Source organism: Crinia signifera, chromosome 9 (genome assembly GCF_055691185.1).
Source record: "Crinia signifera chromosome 9, ASM5569118v1, whole genome shotgun sequence".
NCBI lineage: Eukaryota > Metazoa > Chordata > Amphibia > Anura > Myobatrachidae > Crinia > Crinia signifera.
The window spans coordinates 95,490,368-95,503,940 of NC_139225.1; positions in this window are offsets into that span (position 1 = coordinate 95,490,368).

Here is a 13,573-nt window from a genome sequence, read left to right on the forward strand (position 1 = left end):
CTTTCGGAGCCCTGTCCCTGCGCATAGCAGGTAATACATCCCGGTGATATGATCGCATTTTTACAATGCGATCCTGGCCGGTAATATTCCGCCCAGATCGCATTGTAAATGCGATCAATGATAAATGGGGGCCAAATAGAGAGAAAGAGGGGAGCAAAAGAGAGAGTGTCTAGGAGAGACAAGGAGAGAGAGGATGTCAGTGTGAGAGAGAAAAAGAATGTCAGGGTACACAAGGGGGAGAGACAGGGAAAGAGGGTGTCATGGACAGAGAGAGAGAGCAGGTAGAGAGGGTGGAAGAGAGAGTGCCGGTGAGAGATACAGTGTCAGGGGAAGACGGATGGTCAGGGAGATAGAAAATGTCAGGGATATATATATATATATATATATATATATATATATATATATATATATGAGAGAAAAATGTCAGTATAAAGAGAGAGAAAGTGTCAGTGATGGAGAGAGAGACCCTGTCGGGGAGAGAGAGAGAGTGTCTGAGAGAGGGAGATAGAGAGACAATGTCAGGGAGGAAAGAGAAGGACATACAGTGTCAGGGAGAGGAAGAGAGAGTCACAACATAGATAGTGGGGTAGAGCTAGTTTGAGAGACACTACCTGGTTACATTACAAGATGTGGTGGGTGATCAGAAGGACAGAATACGGGGGACGGGGACAAGTACGGACAGATAGTGCACCATATGGGGCATAAATGGGGATATGGATGGACGGGCAGAGAGCACCATATGGGGCATAGATAGTTCAACATATTTGGGCAAAGATTAAAAAGACTGATGGGGGGTGGGTATAGACAAGAAGGTGGATGAACCGGGGGCATAGACTGACCGTTAGACAAAGGGGGGGCAGGGATGGATGGACAGAGCATCATATGGTGGCACAGCATGACAGACATAAGAGGTGGGAAATAGACGGATGTCCAGAGGGATTCAGTATTGAATCCCGGCGGTCGGGATCCCGGCGTTCAGAATCCCGACGCCGGAATCCCGACAGCCGAAATGCCGACAAGGGGGGGACGTGGATCGCCCCCCCTTGCGGGCTCGCTGCGCTCGCCACGCACTAATTTATTCTCCCTCCAGGGGTGTCGTGGACACCCACGGACACCCACGGAGGGAGAAAGTGTCGGCATTTCGGCGGTCGGGATTCCGGCGTCAGGATTCTGAACGCCGGGATCCGACCGCCGGGATGGAACGTATGGGGCAAATACTGACAGATGGTCGGACAAGGGGTCATAGAGCACTATATTGGGCACAGACAGATGGACATGCGGGGCAGCATAGATATTGAGTTCTAGGGCAGCAAAATGGATGGTTTGGCACAGCATAGCTAGACAGTGGACAGATGGGCAGGAGTCATAGACAGCTCATTTACCGGCACTTTCCTTGCCTGCATGCACTGGCTCAGGGCAGAAGCTGCGTCTCCTCCTCATTCTCCTGCATGAATAGGCTCCAGACAGTCATCCCCTCGTTCTCCTCTGTGGAGAGGCTCCAGGTAGCAGCAGCGGCTTCTCCTCATTCCTGTGCATGGAGCGTCTAAAGACAGGCTCCGGGCAGCGGCACCCACTCACTCACCTCTGCAGAACAGCGAAAGCAAGCAGCAGCAGCTGCTCTACCCCATCCCCCTTCAGACAAGTTCGGGACAGCAGCGCTTCCTTGTTTTCCTCCGCGGTGAGGCTCCTTGCAGGTTCCGGACAGCGGTAGCTATAACTTGTTCCCCTTCATTGAGTGGCCTCTGGTCAGCGGCTCCGCCTCCATCTGCCACAAGCTCAGTCACTAGCGGCTTCCGGGACACAGTGGCAGTGTGTGCCAGGTAGTATAGATGCCGTCCCGCACAGAATGAATGCATTTATTTATTGCTATGGAGGGGGCAAGGGAAGCAATTGCTATGAGGCCCCCGGGCCCCATAGCAATTGCATCCCCTGCACCCTCCATAGTTATGCCACTGATGGCAATCATACATTACCAGGAAGCCCAAGCTGCCCCGAATGTCCCCGAGCCTCACGCCTGCTCACTGCTGTGAGTGGAGGCAGGGGAACTTTGGTGGGGTGGTGAGGGAGTGGTCTGCGGTGGGTATTTCTGGGGCAGTAAAAACCTGCCCTGGTAGGTATGTCCTTCCCCAGAAAAATCCACCACTCAAGGGGTTAATACTGTGTGATATGAGTAAGGAACATTATTGTATGTGGCATTATGCATATACATGTATTACTAATGTGTGGAATAATGTATAAGGGGCATTACTGTGTGTCATTATTAGGGGGCGGGGGTGCCGGGCTGGACCATTACCATATGGTAACGCCCACCTGGACTTTCTCAGGGTAATGGACAGATGACGCGGGTGATCTGGTGATGTCAGCTGCCTCCCCACTTCCTTCTGAATGTGCACGCATATGTAAGGTTGCTCTGAGCAACGGTGACTATGCGAAAGATGTGGGTGTTCCCCCGCAGGCTGCAAATGGAAGTTAAACATCCATTCGCAGCCAGTGCGAACGTGCGCACCTTGCAAATGGTGTGCCGACATACTACCATTCGCAAGGCAGAATAACCCCCATAGTGTATACTACACTGGTGCATCACAATGACCCTTGTTCAAATCTGATCGCAGTACAAATTTATTCTCAAAATGGGCAAAACCATGTGCACTGCAGGTGGGGCAGATGTAACATGTGCAGAGAAAGTTACATTTGGGTGGGGTGTGTTGAAATCTAAATTGCAGTGTAAAAATAATGCAGCCAGTAATTACTCTGCAACAGAAACAAAATAACTTGCACAAATCTAACTCTCTCTATACATGTTACATCTGCCCCACCTGCAGTGCACATGGTTTTACCCATTTTGAGAACAAATTTGTACTGCGATCAGATCTGAATAAGGGCCAATGTCCAGCAACCCAAATACTCCTGACTGCAATTTTGAATCTTTTTATCCTGTTCCTGCTACCATTAAACTTGTGGTGTTCTGGACTGTTTTGCATCTGGTTAATAAACCTTCCCTGGTTAAGTGTACGTGCATTGTGGACTAACCTCTATTGCACACTGCTGCTACTTCCAATTGTAGTGTCACTGTCTGCCAATATAAGAAGGTCATAGAAAGGATTATACCAGTCAGAAAATATGACGTCTGATATTGTACAAAGTGCCTAAAAATATTATGTCTGGCCACCAGAGGGCAATCTAGTTGCACTTGTAATTATTACTATGGGAAATAACACTATTGTCTGATACTGTAAGCAACTGAGCATGTATTCCTATTCAAGATAGTTGTAAAATAAATAAAGTGTTTAATGTATAGTGCGCACTCTTTGTAAAACTATTTTAAAACAAAAAAAATATTGTTTCTAAGCCGGGGCATAGTCAGATCTTGACTGACTGGAAGAGAGCATTTTGTGGGAGGTAAGGTGCAGTGGGATACGGTCATTAGGTCGACAGGCAACAAGGTCAACATGGGTTTAGATTGACACAAGCATTAGGTCGACATGGGGTTTTTCACTGTTTTTGAGCCGACAGGCGGTATTTCATGCCCTACCATACTAGGGTGTGGTGGAAGAATAAAATAGTATGCCGAGCATAGCGTAGCGAGGCACCGTGCCCGAAGCATCGCGAGCGAAGCGGCGCACTTGAATCTGTCCATGCCGACTGTGTTGATATTCGGGTCAAAAATCGGAAAAACCCCATGTCGACCTTTTGACGGTTGACCTCGCCCACATTGTAGACCTAACAATCCACACCATGTGCAGTCATCTTTCTCTCATACACACATAAAATGTTTCCAGTGTCCCCTACACACACACACGGAAAATTCCTTCTCAAATGGACAAAACCATGTGCACTGCAGGTGGGGCAGATGTAACAGAGAGAATTAGATTTGGGTGGGGTTTTACTTCAAAGTGAGATCTATATTGCAGTGTAATAATAAAGCAGCCAGTATTTACCCTGCACAGTAACAAAATAACTTTCCCAAATGTAACTCTCTCAACACGTTACATCTGCCCCACCTGCAGTGCACATGGTTTTGTGCATTTGAAAAGGAATTTGCCTTTGCCATACCTCCCAACTGTCCAGTTTGCCACGGGAACATCCCGGTTTTTCGAGATGTTCCCGGGGCCAGCAGTGTCCCGGGTTGGGAGTCCCCGCTGCCTCCTGCTTGTTAGGGGGGAATAGATAGGTGTATTCCCCGCAGTCAGAGGGGCAGCAGACACTAAACGGGGCTGACGTGATTTGAAGGCCATGCCCACTCAATTTTGCCGCAAAGGTTCCGCTGGACCACCAATGAAACTTGGCAGGTATGCCTTTGCGAGTAACCCAGAATAAGGGCAATTGAGTGTTAGGGGTGCATAGACACACCCTAATGCTGTGCACACCCTTAAAAATACCTCCCTGTCGCCAGCAATACCATTTACCAAAGACTTTTGCTTTTCAGAACTGTATTCCATTAAAAAGTGTCCATCAATCAATCGTGTTTTGCATTGTTAATTCTCATATCACTACATACCTGCGTCATCCACCCATGTTTCTGACTTTATTTGCATGTACTGTTACACAGAGTAATTAGAAGATACAACTGAAATAGGCAGGAGATTATGGTGCGGCTGAGAGACGTTTTATGTTGTAGTCATTGCCAGTAGTTGATGGTAGACATGCCCAATAGGTGGTGCTAGGCAAACCCCTTAAACGGGGCACCCCCTAATAAAAAATGCTGCGCATGCCTATGTACACACAAACATTTTCCAGTGTCTCCGTTACAACGCTAATGCTGCGTGACTATATCAGGGAGTAAATGTTTGCATGAACTGGATATGACCGCATAAAAGAAACCATGATATATTTCAAACTAACAGCTCTGAGTGAGTAAGGTATGCATTTCAACTAAAAACAAGATGTCTTTGGTACTTAGCGACCATAATTCTCGGTGATCCTTTAAAAGTGATTCTTCACTTGATATTGATTCCTGCAAAAGAAACCTTTATATGTTTCACCGTGCCTCCCCATAACTGAGTCAGTACGGTACGCATACTTCTTCACACATACGCACCATGGTGACTATAGAGGATTGGAATAATTATAAGAAACCTTTATACATTTATCTCTACCCACTACATTGTGAGTTGGGTATGATTCTCATTAGCATTCCCTGGAATTCTCTATTTAGTTTTTCAAAATTATACTTATACAATTCCATTTTTTTTTTGTATTTATCTATATAAATCAATCACCGTTAAGGAATTATATCTGAAGAGTCAGTGTTGCAAACAAATCCAGTGCCGATGATCCCATCTGTTTATATCAAAGTTTGCATTAACTGTATCTGATGCTACGTATGTACATGCCGTTTTGGACAATGGTGCTGGCTGTGTTGAGCATATTTCTGCACATCCGCAACTACTGAAATCGTAGTTGGGGCAACAATAGAGTGCAACTATGAATTGGGCCCATAGTTCATAGAAATGAATTTACAAAAAGAACTGTAAGCAGCGGTTAAAGTGAGGGGGAACGAGGTGGAATGGAGTTCCACCACCTCTAATGGTCAGGTGGAACTAATTCAACCTCCACCTTGGCCCTGTACAGTAATTCTTACAAAAATCATTATAGTTTGCAGGCGTTGGAAAAAAATGAGCCTACAATAGGCTAATCCTGAGCGCTTTAACAGGCATTATCTTCTTTGAGCTGCTGCCTTGTAAGGGGTGGTCAATTAGACCTGGTGTAATTGAATACAACCTACACTGAACCAAGATGGCAGTCCCAGTCTGGTGGAGTCCGGAGGGATCGGTCCTGCAGTTGGATATTGGACCAATCTTAAACCTCACGATGATATGACTATTAGTGTCCCAATTATTTGAGCCAAAGGAGTCCAATTGGTGGGATTAAGTGGTCAGAATAATCAGCAGGTGGTGGTCCAAAAAAGTCCAGAAGTAGCACAGGTCCTGGGTAACACCAGTGCGTTTCGCTGGTCAGATTGCCAGCTTTCTCAAGGTGCTTTAATATGGTCTGGGGGCTCATATTTATATCAAGTCTCTTAACTATGATTAGCATAATTGACAATAAAATTAAAAATAAAATAAAACAATAAAATATCCACAGAGACAAATAAAGTATACTATAAAACTTAATAAAAACACATCTAAATGATAAAACAAAGGTCTTATTTATTATCTATTCATTTGACCCGTGTATCTTACTTTCGGGGTCGTAGGTCACCATCCTTAGTGTTTCTTTTATTTATTCTTAATCCATTGTACTAGGACAAAATAGAATGATGTTAAATCATAATGCAATAGTTTAGTTGCCCAAAAAGGCATAATTAACTTAATTTAAATGAAAGAGACATAGAAAGATAGAATAAAATCAATCCCCTCTGTGACCGGTTGTGAGGTAGTGCTCATTTAGGCCAATAGGGCCTTGGGGATAGTTACTTCCCCATCGGTGGACCGTGGACTGCATGGACGTCATCAGTCTGCGGCCAATGGGGTCTCTTGTTGCTGGAAGTGACGTGCCGTCTCAAAGGCTTAGTTTACAGGCGGTGCCAATTAACACACTACCATTGGCCCTTGCTCTGCCTAATGGGAGCAGCAGCAGCAATTGACCAATCATGTATAGCTGGTGAAATGAGAAGTACCCTGATTATCTTTACTACTCTCAGAGTGTTAATTACATTTGGGGATGTCTCTGTGGCTTGCAAAAATCATTGGCTAGATTCCCCTTCTGGACTGACCAAGATCAGAGTGCCATGGCAGACTCTGGGGTAGTCAGGAAATGCTTAAACATGGTGTAATATATACACACACATATAATAGAACCAGTACGGCTCCTGACTCTTCTTCCTGGTAGCTACTCTCCAGTCCATTGTATTGATTAAAGACTCAGATCCACACACACAGCCAACTTGGTAGAAGAAGCTGCTACCACTGGACATGTGCTGCAGCTCCGCTCTGTTCCTTACACGGCATGATATGGTGACAGCTCTAGTAGTTGTATTATATACCATTGCTATTGTTGTCATCATTTGTGCTACTTGCCAATAGGTGGAGGGCTTCCGTGTAACCAGAAACCCCCCCCCCCCCGCGTTTGCCAATGCTAATGTTTTCATTTGTTCAAGTATCATATATCTATGTAATTCTGCAAGTTAAATTGGGCCAGCAAGTTACATTTCTGTTTTTGAATGTGATCATGGATGCTTGTGAAACAGTATCCAGAAGATAGGTCAACAGAGTCTAGATAGACAGTCAATAGGTTGACACAAAAAGGTTGACATGCACATAGTGGGCATTGACTAAAGGGAGACACATGAAACAGGTCAACATGATTTTTATCATTAATTTTTGCACTTCATACTTTAGCATCCATCTGGACTCCGGTTGGGAATGGTAAAGTGCAGCCTGAAGCATGGCAAGAGAAGCGACACCAAACAAATTGAAAAACTGTTGTCGACCTTTTCATGTGTCTGCCTTTTGACAATGTCATCCTTGTGCATGTCAACCTTATGGTGTGAACCTATTGTTTTTCTATCTGTTGGAGGGACCTGGCAAGTGCCTGAGACCCCATATCCCCCTCCTACAGGGACAGCTTGAACAGAAGAAAACGTACTGTTGTGTGCTGGGCTGGGGAGAGAAGCAGCTGCAGCAGCAGTCCGTTGTCTCTCTCTGGATTCACTGACTGCCTACCAAGTTTGGCCAGCACCCATGCAGTACCAGTCTCATGCCCACATAGTACTAGTCCCCTGTGATCCTCAGTCAGTTGCCAGTGCCACTTGCATTCTTGCCTCTTTGTCCCCATTACACCCCCCTACCCAGAGATATATGTAAGAGGAGGTTGCGGGTGAGGGGAATCTGAGTGAGTGTGGAGAGCTGTGTGTTTGTGGGGTGCTATGGGGGAGAGCTATATAATAGGGGGGATCTGATTGAGTAAGGATAGATGTATGTATATGTCTTTACATATACAGTAAAATAGGACACCAAGATGGTAAATTTCCTATGCAGGGTCTTTATACCTTTCCCTGGCACTTGGTTACCTGGGGAGGGGGCACCAAACTCTATCATTCCTCTGGGCAACTTGGATGGACATGCGTCACTGCACTTGGTTATCATGATTCATGCATGAAAATGATTACTACAGGTACATATGAATTAGATGGGGTCTGTGGCTGATTAAAAATGTAGACAAAGTCAGACAGCCTCCTAATCTGTGCATTTCATATCTATGTGTCCCTTATTAAAAGGATGATCTGCAACCCTTATGTCAACGCATGCCTCACGTCTCTAACGTCGGATTAGTTTAGTGGTTGAATAAACAACTGATTAATCCGACACTAATGGGGATGGCCATCGTTGCCTTTGCCATCGATGGTTTTCATCGATGGCAAAAGTGCAACTGCCCATCGATAGTGTATAACCATTCTATGGATGACCATTAATGTTTTTGCATATCGATGGTCATCCATTTTCTCTGATTGAGTGGCCTGTGGGCCAATCAAAATGCAGGGGCGGGGCTTTGCATGTGTCAGGGGCGGAGCTATGCTCAGTGTCTCGGCACTGTAGGGAAAAAGCAAAAACGAAACTATTCGTTTAAGTTTTACATCGATGGTGGGAAACCATCTGGTTCTTCCCCATCGATGGCAAAACTATTCGACATCGGCCATAAACCATCGATGATTTCTAGTCATCGATGGACGATGGCCATCCCTAGACACTAAGGAAAAAACACTAAACGCTTTCTATTACAATTGGCACAAAACAATAATTTGTTGCTCTTTATATTAAGTTCAGTGGTTCTCAACCATAAGGTTTTACCAAGAGGTCATGGTTTGTAGATTTGTGTCTATGAAAGCAGGTGGGATAATTACTGGACCCATAAAATAGATTGTCACCTGTGCAATATTAAAGAAATCCCAAAATATGACCTAATAGTGGAACTTGAGGACTGGAGAGTTGAGAACCTCTGCTATAGTTTAATGAATGGTACAGAAAGGTAATAAGAGATTGCGCTTCACTGGGTAGCTGCTATGTTGAATGATTAAAGAAGAAAAGGATGTCAGCGCTGGCTGACAAGATGCAAGACGGTTCAAGATAAAAATTATTTTTTTTATTAATACATATAATTCATTGTTAAATGAAATCAATAATAAACAATATTATAAGATAATATGTGAAATAGACATACACACATTAAAAGTTAAAATACTGAGCTGTAGTGGTTAATTAATTTGATATCTGAAATGTTTCAAATTATTCCAACTTTGGATGTATGGGAGTTCATATTACCATTCAGTGCTGGCGTGATGTTAGGTCATGTCTGGGAGCAATTAGGGATGATGCTGTACTCCCAAATTTTGCAGATGTGTCCCAATGATCCTTGCTTGCTCTATAATGGCCATCCTGTGGTGGTGTTGATGCTCAGGATATAGGACCAGCAAGCTGTTCTTCATTAGAAGATGGCTGAATCTCCCAAACTGGCAATGATTAGTTTTGTGGTGGCATCTGATCTCTGGATGTTGTGACCAGTAAATATGGCATGAGTCCCAGTTGGATTAAGGAATTGAAAAAGCTCAACGCGTGTTCCCAGATTTTTGCACTCCGGCTTCCTAAAAATAAATGAAAATAAATAAATAATAATAATAGAAAGTATAAAAAACATTAAATAATAATATAAATAAATAAAAAAAAAACACCCAGCAGCACCCAGACACACACTTCTCCTAACCCACATTTACTCCCAAATATTTTTTATCTTCATTGAGCATATACTGATTGCTGTGTTTATTGTGGTGGAAAAGAAACCTTTATGAGAGGATATTACCATCTAGCTTTTTGAGCACGGTATGCATCTGAAGTGATAAGAAGCCTTTAAACTCTACCTTAAAGATACCTTTATGTGTAGAATGGACTCCACTTTGGTGTGAGTACGGTATGCCACATTACGTATAGGAACTAAAGTATAAAGAATTTTTCCTTACTACATTATATTTTTCTCCCTCTCTTTTATGAACTTTTGAACATCACATGGAGGATAAGGAAATAAAAACAGAAGGATTACATCTTCAGAATGTACGAACTTAATTGACGTTATGAGCGCTTTTTGGTAACAGTGAATGATTACTGGAAGTTCTAGAAGGTTTAGGGTGACCTTTTTTCTTTTTTACTGTATCCGATCAGCAGCTTGTATGTGCGCAACTTTATGATATGCTACTTTTTTCCGCTCTTTGATATAAGATGTATAGTAACTTCCATAATGTGGACAAGTCTTGAGATGCTTCTTTTGTTTATTTCTGATATGATTCCAAGGATTTCTTCCTGGTTTTGGAATTATTTTTAAGCACTGAAAAAAATACGACAACAAAATGGAGTCAGTACTGCTAGGTACTATCCTAAAACAGAGCCGATTGTGTGCAACATTTTTCCCCATAGTGCCTTGTTCTGCGGTGATATCTCAAGTTCCTAGTGCATTCTGGGCCTACACTATGTCTATCTTCTCTGCAACAACTACAGTACACGTTCACTGAATGTTATTGCTCCTAAATTTGTCCCTGCGTCTTTGAAAATAAACTTGTTGACACACATTTGGCATCCATTTCATGCATTACCTGTGTAAGTAATTGTTTTAAATATCTTTTACCACTGAACAGACTATTGCCTAATTAAACAATCAACAAATAACACTGTTAAAAAGTGGAACTAAAAAAGTCACAACAGTGCCGATAAAAAAGTACATAGGATTTAATAATATTCCTAATCCGAAAAATATCAAGGCAAATATCCATTTAGAACAACGATAAAGAGCATATTCTTTGACCCATCATCCTATTGAAATAAATCTATTTTTCCGACTGCACTGCATTAGCCATAATTTATCTGCAATGCATTATTTCATTTGTATATTTGCACAGTTATCCGGTAAGATAAAAAAGTGCCAAAGTGTTTACAAGGAGGACATCACTCTGTTTTAATTGCTAGCACATTTCCTGCATTCTCAAATGGTTACAACTAATAATATGGGTGATGCTTGTTGAATAAACGCATTAGCTTAGAAATTTCAAGCCTCTAACTGTTTTTGAAGAGGGAGATAGTTTCTAAATGAGCTTGGTAACATTGATTCGTGATTAATCACGGTACTTAGTGACTCGTCTATGACCAGAGTACAACAAAAATGCCATGTTTGCTTAGGGGCATTAACACCATTTATCTCCAGTGTGTTCTCAAAATTGCCTTGTTGTCAATGTGAAGGTTGGGACATGTCTAAACAATTCTGGCATGAAAAGACTGATTATCTCTGGGATAGATTTTTGTTCATACATCACAAGGCATCTGATGCTACTATTAATGACTTTTATCAACAGAGCTTATTCATACGAGTTATCAGAGAAATGACCATTCAATCTGTATTTCCCTAATGGAAGTGTGTGTGTTTCATCAGCTTGGCTTAAATATGTCAATTCTAGCAGCTTATCATACGTATTGACTTTGATTTGTTTTATTCTTATAATTATCAGTAGCACAACTTTAAAGGACATTTTAATGAAACATGTTGATCTCCTTTATCTCTAGTGATATGGTCCAGGAAATCCCCTCCAACCCCACCTGCACCTCAGCTCCCATGATTCCTCTGGTTTTTGGAACAGACAGTGTGTACGTTTATTGGTTTTCATAACAGACCATGGGGGTAATTCAGGTTGGTTTGCAAAAGCAAACTCCTTCTTTAATGGACAAAACCATGTGCACTGCAGGTAGGGCTGATCTAACATGTGCAGAGAGAGAGATACATTTGGGTGAGTTATTTTGTTTCTGTGCAGGGTAAGTGCTGGCTGCTTTATTCTGACACTACAATATAGATTTCAGTGGTAGATGTATGAAGCAGTGATAAGGGAGGAGAAGTGAGCCAGAGGAGAAGTACCCCATGGCAACCAATAAGCTGCTCTGTATCATTTTATATTATGCAAATTACATATGTTGCTTCAGTGCTGATTGGTTGCCATGGGCCACTTCTCCTCTGGCTCACTTCTCCTCCCTTATCACTGCTTCATACATCTACCCCTCAGTTTGAACACACCCCACCCAAATGTAACTCTTGCAGCACAGGTGACATCTACCCCACCTGCAGTGCAGCATGGTTTTGTCCATTAACCCCTTGAGTGGTATGCCCGAAAATTCGCTGTCCTGGAAAATTTCTGGGCATATCACTAATATAGAAAAGGTGTGCGGCAGTGGTGTCCAGGTGTGCACCACTGGCGCAGCACCTCTAGAGCCCCCCCACACACAAACTTCCAGTCCCGTACCCCCCATCATCTTTGCTCCGGCGATCGGTATGCCAGAGCTCCGTTGACCAGCCAGCCGGCAGTCATTTTACAGTGACGTCGGCGGCAGGCTCGGGTATGGTCGGCGCAGCTCGGGGGGACTCAGGAGCGCTCAGGCACCCGAGTACTCCCAAGCTGCCATGAACATCCCCTAGCCTGCCGCCGACGTCACTGCTGAATGTGACAGGTGCTTAGGCGGGGGGGACAGCGGCAGCACTGCAGAGAAGCTCCGGCGTACTAACGCCGGAGTGGAGGTGATGGGGGCTTACAGCTTTATGTAGTGAGTTTTGCTGGGGCAGGACAAACCTGCCCTGATAGGTTTGTCCTGCCCCAGCAAAACACACCACTCAAGGGGTTAAAGAAGGAGTTTGCTTTTGAAAACCAACCTGAATCACCCCCAATGTGTAGGGTTGTTGATTGGAAGCTGATTGAAAGCAAACTGGTGGTCTTGGGGTGAGCTTTTACATGCCATTCTCCCTAAAGGCATTTGAGTCCCTATAGCTACCTGTTGCATACTGGTTTTTGGAACAGGCCCCAAATTTTCACTACAAGGCTACATTTGTGGAATTGCTCTTTGAGCTATCCGCTTCATTTAATATACAGTATTTATATTTCTTGCTAAAATGCTGCGAAAATGACTATGACAGTGATGGGACATAGGATGTATCGCAGTCACCAGTGTACCTTATATTGTTCTCATTATTATGGCATATGACAAAGTGTACCTTAAACATGCTGCACTTTATGCAGTGCATCTGGAAGGTCGAAAAGGTTTGTGTCAAAAGTATTGGAAAATCTCTGTAAATGTTCACTGGTCTAAAAAATCTTAATAATATGTTTGCATGTAGGTAAATACATTTTATTTACCTACATTTATTAAAGGTTCTAAAAATGAAAAGAGGTGATGTTGCCCATAGCAATCACTCATATTATGTGTCACCGTAGAAATATTATCTGATTGGTTATCTAGCATTGGGACCAGATGCACCAAGATTCAAACAGTGATGAAGCGTAGAGTGATAGACAACCAGCCAATCAGCTCCTACTGTCATGTCACAGGCTGGGTTTGAAAAATGTCAGGAGCTGATTGGCTGGTGGTTTTTCAATGTCCACTTTATCACTTTTTGAAGTTTGGTGCATCTGGTCCTTGATCTGCCCATCCTCGCCTATAATAACAATGGCTCCTCAAAGATCTGTACTTCCAATAACAATAGGAATCTGTGGCCCCACAAGTTTCCATCCTTAATAAGTGGCCATTTATTTTATAGTTTGATGACTTCAGGTAAA